Below are 13986 nucleotides of genomic sequence, written 5' to 3'. Positions count from 1 at the left end.
TTTGAAGTAAGATCCATAATATGGATCTTATGGACTTATCCAAAAGTCACAATGTTTGATAGACCAAGTAATGCGTTATTGTTGTCACTATAAATACATAGTTTAATTAAATAAAAGATTGGTGGTCATTGGTATAGCAGGAGGGTGTTTTAACATACACAAACACACTCTTGGCGGGAACATTATGATCACGGACGGACTTGTGTCCGTCCGCGACCATAGAGGAGTAGGGAACCTCCGCATGGCAAGCGGAGTTCCCTCGTGTTCTATTAGGATGTGACCGCCACCCTGGCTGTCACATCCTCTATTATTAACATTGCGGCGGGTGCGGCTTCAAGCATTGCATTTGTATGCAGAAAGCATGCGGTGCGGTGCCTGCCGATTTCTGCATACAAATGCAGGGGGGTAACATGGGTACCCCCCATGTGCACCCGCCACCCTACCTTCAGCCAGGGGGCCCGCAACGGGGCCCCGCAGTGAAGATCCACATGCTTTTCCACGGCGTAAAACCCGCCGCGGAAAAGCATGTTTTTAAACACATCCTAATATGGCTGGCGATGTCTGAGAGACGGTGTGCACTTGTTACAACGCATTTTTTACAACGCACTACTGTTACAACGCATCCATTACAACGCGGATACTGTTACAACTCATGTTTTTACAACGCATTTTTTTACAACGCAGGTACCTTTACAACGCATACCATTACAACGTAAGTATTGGTAAGTATATAGTTATATTTTAAATGTTATATGTTTGGGGTTAAGGGGTATTTTTAGGGGTTAGGGTCAGTTTTGGGTTTTAGGGTAAAGGGGTATTTTTAGGGGTTAGGGTCAGTTTTGGGTTTTAGGGTAAAGGGGTATTTTTAGGGGTTAGGGTCAGTTTTGGGTTTTAGGGTAAAGGGGTATTTTTAGGGTTCAGGGTCAGTTTTTGGGTAAAGGGGTATTTTTAGGGTTCAGGGTCAGTTTTCAGTTTTTGGGTAAAGGGGTATTTTTAGGGTTCAGGGTCAGTTTTTAGTTTTTGGGTAAAGGGGTATTTTTAGGGTTCAGGGTCAGTTTTCAGTTTTTGGGTAAAGGGGTATTTTTAGGGTTCAGGGTCAGTTTTTAGTTTTTGGGTAAAGGGGTATTTTTAGGGTTCAGGGTCAGTTTTTAGTTTTTGGGTAAAGGGGTATTTTTAGGGTTCAGGGTCAGTTTTTAGTTTTTGGGTAAAGGGGTATTTTAAGGGTTCAGGGTCAGTTTTCAGTTTTTGGGTAAAGGGGTATTTTTAGGGTTCAGGGTCAGTTTTTAGTTTTTGGGTAAAGGGGTATTTTTAGGGTTCAGGGTCAGTTTTCAGTTTTTGGGTAAAGGGGTATTTTTAGGGTTCAGGGTCAGTTTTTAGTTTTTGGGTAAAGGGGTATTTTTAGGGTTCAGGGTCAGTTTTTAGTTTTTGGGTAAAGGGGTATTTTTAGGGTTCAGGGTCAGTTTTTAGTTTTTGGGTAAAGGGGTATTTTTAGGGTTCAGGGTCAGTTTTTAGTTTTTGGGGTACAGGGTAAAAATAAATTAAATTTAATTTTAATTTAAATTATTTAATAGTAAATAAATTAAATTAAATTACTTTGCATTATTTTTGGGGTTGAGGGTCAGTTTTGAGTTTTTGGGGTACAGGGGTACAGGGTAAAAATAAAGTTATAATTTTTTTAATTTACAATAATTAATTTTAATTATATTTAAAAAAAATACTTTATTTTTTTGGGGTGTTTAGGGTCAGTTTAGAGTTTCTGGGGTACAGGGGTACATGGTAAAAATAAAGTAACATTAATTTAAATTTAAATTAATTAACGGAAATTAAATTATTTAAAATTACATTAAATTATACTTAAATTATACTTTTAAAATTAAGTTACTATTATATTATTCTTATTAATATATACTTACCAATACTTACGTTGTAATGGTCTGCGTTGTAAAGGTACCTGCGTTGTAAAAAAATGCGTTGTAAATACATGCGTTGTTACATGATCCGCGTTGTAAAAACCGCGTTGTAACGGTATGCGGAGTAAAAGTCCGCGTTGTAACATCATATATCCCTGAGAGACACCGCCACCATATTAGGGATTTTCCACCGCGGTTGTAAGGCAACCGCTGCAGAAAAGCTGCGGACAGAAAACAGGACCCACCAGCCATCCTAATATGGAGGTGGGTCTTTGGTGCGTCCGCAGCGGATTTTCCGCATCCTCCGGGACGGCGTTGACTTTGCCGGCCCAGAGGATGCGGAAAATCCGCAATCCTAATCAACCCCTTAACTTGGTGTAAGAAATCTCAAAAAACATACAGTTATGTAAACTAATATATATGCATGGTGTTTTGCTTTAATTATCGTATCTAAACATAAGAGTAATGAATATAAAATATTTAAGATATTTTCTTTTACCATTTTAAAAAAAACTGTGATACTAATAAATAATACAGCTATTATGGATGATGAATCTGTGTCAACTATACAGACACCATTTGTTGGTAGTGTGCTCAATACCAATCGTGTTGATCAGCATGCAGAGAAGGTTTACAATTCTAAAAATTAAGTTTGCATATATACTACATCTAAAAAAATAGTATTCCCTTCTCAGAAAAAAGATGATTAACACAAACAGACAATTTTTTAAGCAATTAGCAATAGGACACAGGAAAACATGGCATAGCATAGTGCACCGTGATATACAATTAAAATAGCATAATGATTCACACATCCAAAAATTCCAAACTAACAATATGTTTTGGTTTCATTAATAATAGTTACAATTAAGAAAGGCATTTACCTTATGTCATAGTATTGAACCATTCCTGGCTATTAAGTGTTGGCTATTGTCAAGTTAGAAAAGAACAAGGAAACTAAACTTTTTTTTAGCCTTGAGTGCTTGATAGAAGATATAACTAATGCAAGGTTGGATAGTATTTCATTAATGTCATTTGCTATAATTGTTTTTTAGATAGGGGTGTTTATAATAATTTATGTCTTATTTTTCCCCTTTGAATAAGGTATATATGTTTATGTGAAGATTTGTCCCATTTGTGCTAGCCCGGTACGGTACCAAGATTATACATCAGGATTTCACAATTTTAATGACAAGATATTTTTGACGATTCCTCTGTGTGTTCTTATGACCTCTTCATTTCAGGTACTGTGTGTGTTTGTGTGTGTGTTTGTGAATATGTGTCCTTGTGTGTGCATGTGTACCACTATGTGTGTGTGTATTTGTATGTGTTTTTTACACTAGTCAACACTATTTCAAGTATTCAACAAGTACATGCCCATTTAATTAAATTTCACATTGTGATGCGTAATACTACTTTAAAAAATTGATTTACGATTTAACGTTATACCAAATATAGTGATTGCAATATCTTTACTTGTACAGTTAATTCACTGTGGACAGGATTCCCATCCTCTAACTCAACATTGATACTCTCTTGAACTTTCAATTGGGCAGAGCAGTACATATGTTTTAATCATCTAGTTATAGGTTTTATGTTAATCTTGAATATATTAATTTTGGATTTTGAAAAATGAATTATGAAACATGTATAAAACGAACAGCTTCAATTTAACTACTTAAAATTAGCTTCAGTTTAATGTTTTTAAAATCAATTTCTTTCTTGGTACAGAATCCTTTGTTTTAAACATTCTCAGCGATATTATTACAAGCCAATTATATTTATGGCACTGTTTTATGAAAAAAATGATGGGAAATTGATTGTGGAAATCATTTTTTTTTTCAATTTCTTTAAAGCAAAAGTATTACGTCAGAAACGTGTTTGGCAAATACTTCAAACATTGCTTATAAAGATGCTGATTGTTGTGTGTCATCAACGGTTAAAGATCTCAATAATTTTATTTGGAGGGAATACGTTTATCTTGACTTCTAAGTGAAAAACCTTTTCTTTATCATTCAATATGTTGCTGAGGATGTGCGTGATAATTAACACATTTCATAACCTTTGTTGTATTTAATATTAGGATGTGATAGTCTGTGGTTAATATTTAAATAACAAATGAAAAATAATAACAGATTATGTTAGTAATATTTAGCATACTTTATACTCAATAGAACCACACAGCAATTGGACGTTTCCTAACTACAATGGAAGATTTCATGGGGATAAAATTTCATCAAGACTCTCTTAGAAAGGCATTCTTCCATTTCGCAGCAATGAGGAAGTATTCTTACAACTTCTATTGCATTAGATGTGGACACCATCCGGCAATTTTAGTTGGTGATGCAAACTGGAAGCTGTCATTTGATATTCCTAGTAAGTAATCATTTAATTTCCCATAAGCCATTGATAATAGTATAAACTCTCAGTTTCTACTTCTTCCTGGTATTCTGCAATTTACGGTGAAAGTAAAAGCACTGTGAGTTATCTCTCTTTTGGTCACTAATCATATTGACTGCCCGTATCAATATGTCTATTTGTGTATCAATTTAAAATTGAAAACATTCAAATGCGGTATTTGATACAATCTAATGGAATTAGCATTACAGAACATTGTTATTTAATGGCTTGGTCATTTAATTTCATGCTACCATTTTGTTTGCTCATTTCACCTACTTTAATCTATTATTTATTATAGGTCAGCATACAATTTATATTGCAGGCCATGCACGTTTCACCCTAGCAATAAAATGTCATACATGGTCAGTTTATGAACAGTGGCTTGTGTACTTTGAAGTATGAAGTATGAAGTATGATCACTCATTTGTTGTTAATATTTATACTAAGTTTTTCAAGCTAGATAGCAAAATGATTTGGTGTTACAACATTTTTCAGTTATCCACATTTTTTTTGGGATGCTGAAATTACAATAATTAAGGAACACTTTGATCATCATGGCCACCTGATCCATTCTTTGAGAATTGAACTCACATAAATATAATAAATTCTATACTAATCAGAGTATATCTAAAGTGCTACATTTATATTTATTTCCCAGTTCATCTTTTCAAAAGACCCATACTGAATGATCAAAAAGAGGAGGAATTACAAGTCGACATTGAAAAATCTTGGGAAAATATTGAGTACAGAATTATTGCTAGCGGTATTTGTGATGGTAAGTATTTTGTTTTTTTAATCTGAAAATAGGCGTAATTTAAAAATGTACTTAGAATATAGTTTTATCAAGATAAAGGTAGGATTTCGGCTGTTATTTTCAAAAAGTGTTACTGTACATGTCATAGCACAAGAAAATCCATCCGATGCATTGAGAAACATTAACAAAGGCAAACCTCAATGTCACATTCTCAGTAATCATACAGTGGTGCCTATGCATGTTCCATATATGTAAATTTCACCATAAATGTATTTGTTTCTAAGATGTATTGATACTGCTATGAATGTATGCCTTCTTACATAAGGCTCAAGTGATAAATAACTTAAATACACCATTCATTTGCTAATATTAACTGTGATGGTGTATTTTATGTATTGACATGCAAACAGTATTTTTAAAAACAATATGTAGAGCTATCAACTATTCTAAGTAGAATTATGAATTTGAAAAATTAGGGAAACAAGCTTTTTCTATTGAAATAAAATGCACATCCCACAAATATTTTTGGAGAAAAAAAGAAGAGTGAACACCTTGGGTTACTGTGCCTTCCCTTTCTTATGCATGATGAGATGGAACCAAATATCTTACACAGTGTGTATCCATGTCCAAGTGTTTGAAGTAGCACACCATGTATTTTGATTACTATTGGAATGGGTTATTAGGATTTTTACATTGGAGAGGTGTCTCCTTTATTAATCATGTTTTTTCAATGGTTTCAACTGTTATTTTAATATTTGTACAATGAGATTTATATGAGGTTCTTTAATGTCCAAAACTATATATCCTTGGGAAAAATATATTTGTTTTGTAATATTTTTCATTTGTCTTTTAGACAATGTAATTTTCAATGGGTTTCATAGTGCTGAAAGTTATGTAAACATGTATTTTCATTTTAATCGGATAGGTTAGCATATCAAATATTCCATCGAAGATGTAGTACTACATGTTGTCAAATTTATCTAGTCATTCCTACATTGCACATCATTTAAAGTTATGGTATCGACATCATTTTGTAGAAAGATGACACCCAGCTCGTCATCAAAGTCATAAAAAAAAACAGCCTCCACCGGCACAAGCTACCACAAATGCTTGACAAGCATCAACGACTGTATAAAGAAAAACTGCCTACAGCTCATAATAGACAAGACAGAACTGGTCATATTGTGAAAAAACAATTCCCAGAGGAATGAAACCTAGTAGCCTGTTGAGCTTGTACCCACTCCTCCACACAACATCACCAGACGTCGCCTTCCTCACGGAAACATGGATGAACACCTCCTCATCCCCCGACATCACCATAGCCATCCCAGAAGGCTACAAGATCCCCCGGAGTGACCGCATCAACTTAACCGGAGGAGGCATCGCCATCGTCCACAGAAACACCATCCGCATCACGACCAAGTTCGATGACACCCTCACTGCTGCCGAGCACCTTCACTTCCAGATACACATCGACCCCAAGACCACCCTCAGAGGCACCCTCATCTACAGACCCCCGGGACCACGCACACAATTCAGCTAAGACATCGCTGACTTCGTCAGTCCACACGCCCTCACCTCCACAGACTACATCCTCCTAGGGGACCTCAACTTCCACCTGAGAACAACAAGGACTGCAATACTGCCGCCCTGCTGGACAACCTCGCCAACCTCTGAATCAAGCAACTGGTGAACACACCCACCCACTAACCCGGCCACACGCTTCACCCCATCTTGTCCTCCAGCAAGCACATCTCCTTCAGCAACTCAACCGGACTACACTGGACAGACCACAGCTGCGTCCACTTCAGGTTCAGGAGAACCACGACCCAGCAACACCTGCAACAGGTTCCCCGCAGAAGCTGGGGCAAGATCACCGTCGACCGGCTGACCACCGCCCTCAGCCTGAACCCACCCAACAACACGATGGACCCCAACGAGGCAGCCCGCAACATCACTCAGTGGCTCACCAACTGCGCCGACGAACTCGCACCACTGAAGACACCACCCAGCAGACCCTGCAGCAAGAAAGCCTCGTGGTTCACCAGCGAACTCAAAGACTCCAAGAAAACCTGCCGCACCCTCGAGAAAGCCTGGCGCCGCGTCCAGACAGCTTAACACATGACCAGTTCCAGGAGGAGGACAACAGTGGAAACTTCCCAATTTACAGCACCTAATCCCAATAACTCCAAGAAAGTCGGTTCCCACCCCTGAATCGGTAAGGGCAGTATGTGTGCACACTGTCTGACACCCACTGTTACAATGTTAGTTCAATCAAGAACTTCAGGTAAATTATTAAGGCAAAGGTGCACCACACATTATTTTCAAGTGTAACATAAATAATCACATAAGTGGATCTTCTTAGTTGTGAAGTTCTTTTATTCAAAAGTGATGTATAAAACACGGGGTTTATCGCCGACGCATTTTATCCTCTAGGGACTTCTTCAGGGTAAGAATGTAAGTGGTGCCGTCGTCGCTCAGATGTCTCCTGTTTGTTATGTTTCAGAGGTATGGCAAGTTCTATTCCTGACCTGCTGGAGATCTTGATGAGGCCAGTATGGAATATATATATCCCGCAGAAATTGCGTGGCCTTTTCGTCGCTGGTATGCCTTCTGTTTGGTTAATTTCAGAGGGTTCAATCAGTGCTCTTTTGTTTTTTCTTTCTTATATGCACGTTAGAGATCATGGGGTGGCCAGTTTGGAAAGTATGTATCCCGGTCCGAATCAGGACTCGAAAGATGATCAGGGTACCAAGGGCAATATCAAGGGGCTTGTCCAGTCTTCAGGGAACACCCTCTAAGCTGGAACCGCAGCCAAACTCCAGAAAAGACTCCAACGCATTCAGAACGCTTCAGCCCAACTCATCCTGACATCCCCGCCAAATCTCTGCCCACCTGAAAGACCTGCACTGGCTCCCTGTCAACAAGAGGATCACGTTCAGGCTCCTCACCCATGCACACAAGACTCTCCACAACACGGGCCCGAAGTACCTCAACGACTGACTCACCTTCTACTACACACCCACCCGTCAGCTTTGCTCCGCCAGCCTCGCCCTCGCCTCCGTCCCACTATCCCGCAGAACTACCATCGGGGGAAGATCCTTCTCCTACCTGGCAGCCAAGACATGGAACACCCTCCCCACCCACCTACGGATGACCCTGGACCTCTCATCAGGAAACCACTCAAGACCTGGCTGTTCTAGCAGTAGCGACCCCCCCCCCCCCCCCTCAGCGCCTTGAGACCCTTACGGGTGATTAGGGCGCTTTACAAATGCTGATTGATTGATTGATTTATTGATACTCCAAAAAAACAACTCCATATGCTTAGCATCATTGGTGGTAGACAACTCAAAAGGAAATGGCAGATCAACACAGCCTCATACTCCCTCAGCTTCAACACCATACTAACATGCACTGAAAGATCTTACAATGACTCTACGTAAATACCAAGAAAAATATCACCCAAGCACGAGTCACCAGCTGGCTTTACAACGGCAACAAGCTGTATGCAGGATTCACCCCCCAGCACCTAAATTGACTCTAGATGATCCAGAACGCAGTGTCCAGACTCATCCAAAGACTTCCCAAATGGACTCACATCATCCACCACCTCGGGTACTTCCATTCACTACCATCCAAACGAAATACCGATTTGAGATGCTGATATATGCATATTAGACCTCCACGACCAGAGACCAGCTGCATTATCCACCACACTGAACTACCAGCAGCCATCCAGACAACTGTGCTTTGCCTCCATCAATTTTGCTCGCACTCCCGGTATCTGCTGAAGCTGCATCAGAGGATGCTCCTTCTATTATTTTGTTGCCACGCCCTGGAATGGACTTTACTTCCATATTGTACAGCACTCTTTCTCCTTGAAATCAGAAATGAAGTAAAAAAATACCTCTTCAACTGATTGCAGCATGATCCTAGTTCCTGGATACCCTCATGGTGATTAGCCTTGCTTTAACAATCCTGATTGATTGATTTGTTCACATTTTTTTATTTGTTTTTATTACGCACCTGCCCAACAATTATTATTTTTCGCTGTTCTGCTGTCTTCTAAAGGATGCATTTCTATTCAGTTACTATAACCCTAAAATGTCAAATTCAACTATTTTATATTGTACCAAGATGATAACTTAATGAATTCCTAATAAACTTGAAACAATATTTTTGAAGTTAATTATTTTTCAGAAACAAAAAATAAATTGTTTTATATTAATTAATTGTTATTGCCTACTAATGTTTTAGGGAATGATCGGAAAAACCCTTATTGTACACAACTGGACTACTCAAACTTTGTGCCTTGGGTTGGTAGTGCAACCAGGGTGGGCCCTAAGGTGCCAAAAAGTGAAGTGAAGAAAGGGTTGCCATTGAGGTGTAGAGATGAAACTCTTATAAAAGAAGAAGACAAAACAATGAATGAAGATAAAATCTTGCTACTTCTGGAATCAACGCAGGTATTAATTTTAATTGTGTTATACAATTTTCAAAATCAGAGACTTGACATGTTGGTATAAATTGTTTATCAAATTAATTGATCACTCTGTATGGTATCATAATTTCCACGTTATATTTTTTGATTTGTTTTTCAGATGTAATTACAAAGTATGTTATACATATTACTTTGTGTGAAGGGGTTCTTAGAAATGCATTGTTTCAATGTTCATCTAAGTGCACCACAGAGCACTATAAAATTAAGCATCTGGGACAACCAAGACTGTATTGTTTTTTTCTTTTAGTAAGGAATGCATAATAATTATAACTCCTACATTATTTCCATAGCTATTTAAATTATTTTATTAAACATTTTTTAATCACAGGTCCAACAACAAGGTAATTAGTACAATTGAGTGTCTAGCAAGTACATCTCGGAAATGCTACATGTAAAACTAGCCCCTTCTAAAAAAAAAAAGTAAACCTGTAATTAGAAGTTGCAGTAGTGGGAATGAGGTTAAAGTGTTAGTTAATAAAAATATTTCAACAATGCAAAAGTTATTTTTCTTTTTACCCGTTATTTGATGACCAATGTAAGTATAGTGACCTGGTTTCATCTACAATTTTCAATCTAAATTAACATCTACATCCATTTAAGACTTAAGGCCTGCTGTATACATTGGTGCCCAGGGTGTTTCGTTGCAATGCAGACAGAGTTCCATCACCGCTAATACAGTGGTCCGCCCACCAAATCTAATTGCTGTCAGACCATATGTTTGGCACCGGTAATGACTACTCTGTTTCTGCTATTGGCAAAACTTCGCCAAATGACCTGTGCATTGAGGGCTGTTTGAGAAGTGGAAACATGTCTGCCAACATAATGTAGGTGGGCAGACATGGAGTGACTTTTTTACTGTAGTTTGTCAACAGGTGAAACCGTAGTGGTAAGGGAAAATAAAACCATTGTAATGTTTCCCTCTGCCATGATAGACGAATTCTTACATTATATAAAATTGGTGTATTTTTTAATAGGTTTACAAAGAAAATCCCATTTATATATTTTCATTTTGAAGATGAAATAATTAATACTGTTATTTAAAGGGCTACATTATTGCCAGATAGCCCTGTAGCCAACATTAAAATGCATGAGCAATAAGCACCATGAGTATGCATCCTGCTAATGCCCCTATACATGGCCGACTGCTTGGCAGTCATGTAGGAATTAAGTTGTGGCCTCTACACCATTGGGACAGACTACATTATGTCTCCATTATGGATCCATGTGCTATCCTCAGAAATAGCACATACTTTCAGGTTATACAATTTTTTCTTAAGATGTTTGTTGCTAATAGGTTTTCAGGTTCATACAAGGCAGCATAATGGACCAATGAAGAAATATTAGGGGTTTTATGTGAAATGTGCATGTAGTGTACCCTACTCTCAATTATATTTCTGAATATCAATTTAGGGGAATTGGATTGATCCTCTGCATTGTGCCTTTGTTTGTGTTCTACATTAAACAAATGACATTTTTTGGAATTAAAAAATTACAATCTAAAGAGGATAATTGTTCAAACTGTTATAGGTAATATGTGTTTGTGAAAAAAAAGAGCAACAGCATGTCTATGAACTGCTTAAAATATTTTAACTACAATTAGCAGAGTAAGTTTATGGTAGTTGCAGATGAAATTAATTATTATAATCAGTCTTAACACACAGTATTTTCATAGGCTACAAATGAAGAACTGATGAATGCGTGCCAAAGTTTGGTTGTTTCTGGAATCGGATCACAATCAGATCTCATAAACAGGCTTCAAGAGCTTGTCCTCTATAAAGAAATTTACCCTAAGATGTTTACAAAATTACAGAAAACAGGAGGTATGCTATATGAATGTAATATCTAAGTTGCAATAGTGTCATACAACCTCAGTATTATAAAACAATTTTGTTTGCATAGAATGATGGGAGAGTTGTGTGTTTCTTGTTTCCATGTCATAAAGTTAACAGTCTGTATTGGTGTGCTTCTGCCAATATTAATAACCCATGACAGTGTCAGCATTTCAAAGTTGAAAATTTTACACAAATTAAATTGATTTTGTATGTTAATAAGCACTTTTTGGAAACAATGTAATTAAAATTGATAACTTTACATGTATTTTGTATACCTTTATTCAATTTCAAAATTGACTAATATTCCCAATGTAAAAAACATCTTCGTTAATTCTGACACAATAAAAATAGTTTACATTGATAAATTATAGTCACTAAATCTTTACAAAAAAATGTAAACATCATCAATTAAAAGTATAATACATATGAGTTTCACAACTATATTTGCACTAATGCAATGTAAAATACGCAACTGCATAAAAGTGTGCAAAATGATGTAACCAAGTGCAAGGTGCCAGATGATAAAGCTGGGCTAGCTACTGGACTTATTGCCACTTGCAATGATCTGCCAGAATAATGAATAGTCTTTTACCATTGCTGCGGCTAACAGATCTTCCCAACCCAGCATTTAAGTTGATTGTTATTATTACCTTGCAGAAATCTGCACACAGTCTACAGACTAAGGTCGCGTTGTCAGTATAGGGATGTAAAAAAAAGACCGTTCTCATGTGAAGAAAAAAAGCAGTTTAACTTACAACAACAGTTACATGTTGTGTTGTGTGCAAAAGCTGCAAATGTGTAAAATATCGTTTAAACTTTTCATACCCTAATGCTAACATAGCAAGGTGTGTAAGCAGAACCCTGTCTTCACTCTCTCTCTCTCTGTATATATATATATATATATATATATATATATATATATATATATATATATATATATATATATATATATATATGTATATATATATATATATATATATATATATATATATATATATATATATATATATATATATACATACATACATATATATATATATATATATATATATATATATATATATATATATATATATATATATACATATATATATATATATATATATATATATATATATATATATATATATATATATATATATATATATATATATATATATATATATATATATATATATATATATATATATAATATCACTTATTTCCAGGATGCTGGAACAGTGTGGTGGCCTATGTTACTTTGCCAAGCAAATCATGATGCATAGCTTTTCATTGTCTTGTAAATATGTTCTTCTTTCATGCAAAAGTGGCGCAATAGCCCATACCATGCGGGTTGCAGTGGATTTTCCATGTTATATCCATGAATTCTCCTGCATTCAAATATTTACAAGTTTTCATAAAACTCGAATGCGTCTTACATTTTGTTACTTTAAAACATTCTCCATCATAAAAGTATAGTAATACTGATTTAAAAAACTATTAATTGATGAATATGTGGTTAACATCTTATCTGATTTAATTTGCAGCATCCCCAAATGTGTTGTGTTTTTGTGAATGCAGAAAAAGTAATGAATAAATAGAAATTGTAATATGTGCTACATTTTTTTCAGGAGGTGTACTACACATGGGCTGCACTCATTCAGTAATTTATTACAGTTCGCCACTGTGGTGGCAAGAATCTGCACGTGATCATGCAGATGGGCTGCTAAGTTTTTTATACCCACCATCAATCTATATATCTGATATTGCTGGTCAGGTTGCTAGACACACCAACAACAGAACAGAGCAACAATTCTTTCAACCCCATGATGGGCGACTATGTGCAGCAACTGAGGAGAATATCCAGAAAGCCACCGATAAGACCCTGAAGATTGAAATTCCTTGGCTTAAAAATGTATTATATAATGATCCAATGGAATCCATGCAAATGTCTGAGAAGGAATTTTATCAGAAACAGCATCCTATATCTGGCACACATGAACGATTGTCTTTGTATGATCGATTTCACGAAAAGAACCAGAAACGAGCAGAAGAAAAGTTAAGGAGTATAGCTTTAACTCCAGACTTGCTTGGATACATAAACACTGCTGAGGCTGAGCAAGTGAATCGTGCCCTTGCTTCGAACCGTTATTTTGTCTGCGATATGAAAGAGTTGCATTTCTTATTTTCAGTTCGTCTTCTATTTCATTTAAACAATGAAAAAATTAACAAAACTTTTGAAAAGCAAATGAAAAAAATTACATCAGCCAATTTCACTTTACTTTCTGATGGAAGGATTGCACTTGAAGGAGCAGGTAAGATTTATAAAAAAATTCTACTTTTACATGACTGTATATTAATAAACTCATGTATAAAAAATGTCTTTGGAATGGTAATGCAACAGTCCCAGATTACAACACTCAATAATGTGATTAACAATTCATACACTTGCTTTTTATTTCCTTGAAAAGGATTTTGTACTGTATAAAACATATTTATAAAACAACATTTTATTTGGTAGATGAAAAAGAGAACAACAGAAGTAAATCCTTGAAGCAAGAGCTAACACCAAAAGATACATTGAAAGAGAATATGACTCACAGGTTTTCT

This window comes from Lissotriton vulgaris, chromosome 7 (assembly GCF_964263255.1).
Source record: "Lissotriton vulgaris chromosome 7, aLisVul1.2, whole genome shotgun sequence".
Lineage (NCBI taxonomy): Eukaryota > Metazoa > Chordata > Amphibia > Caudata > Salamandridae > Lissotriton > Lissotriton vulgaris.
This window is presented reverse-complemented; position numbering follows the sequence as displayed.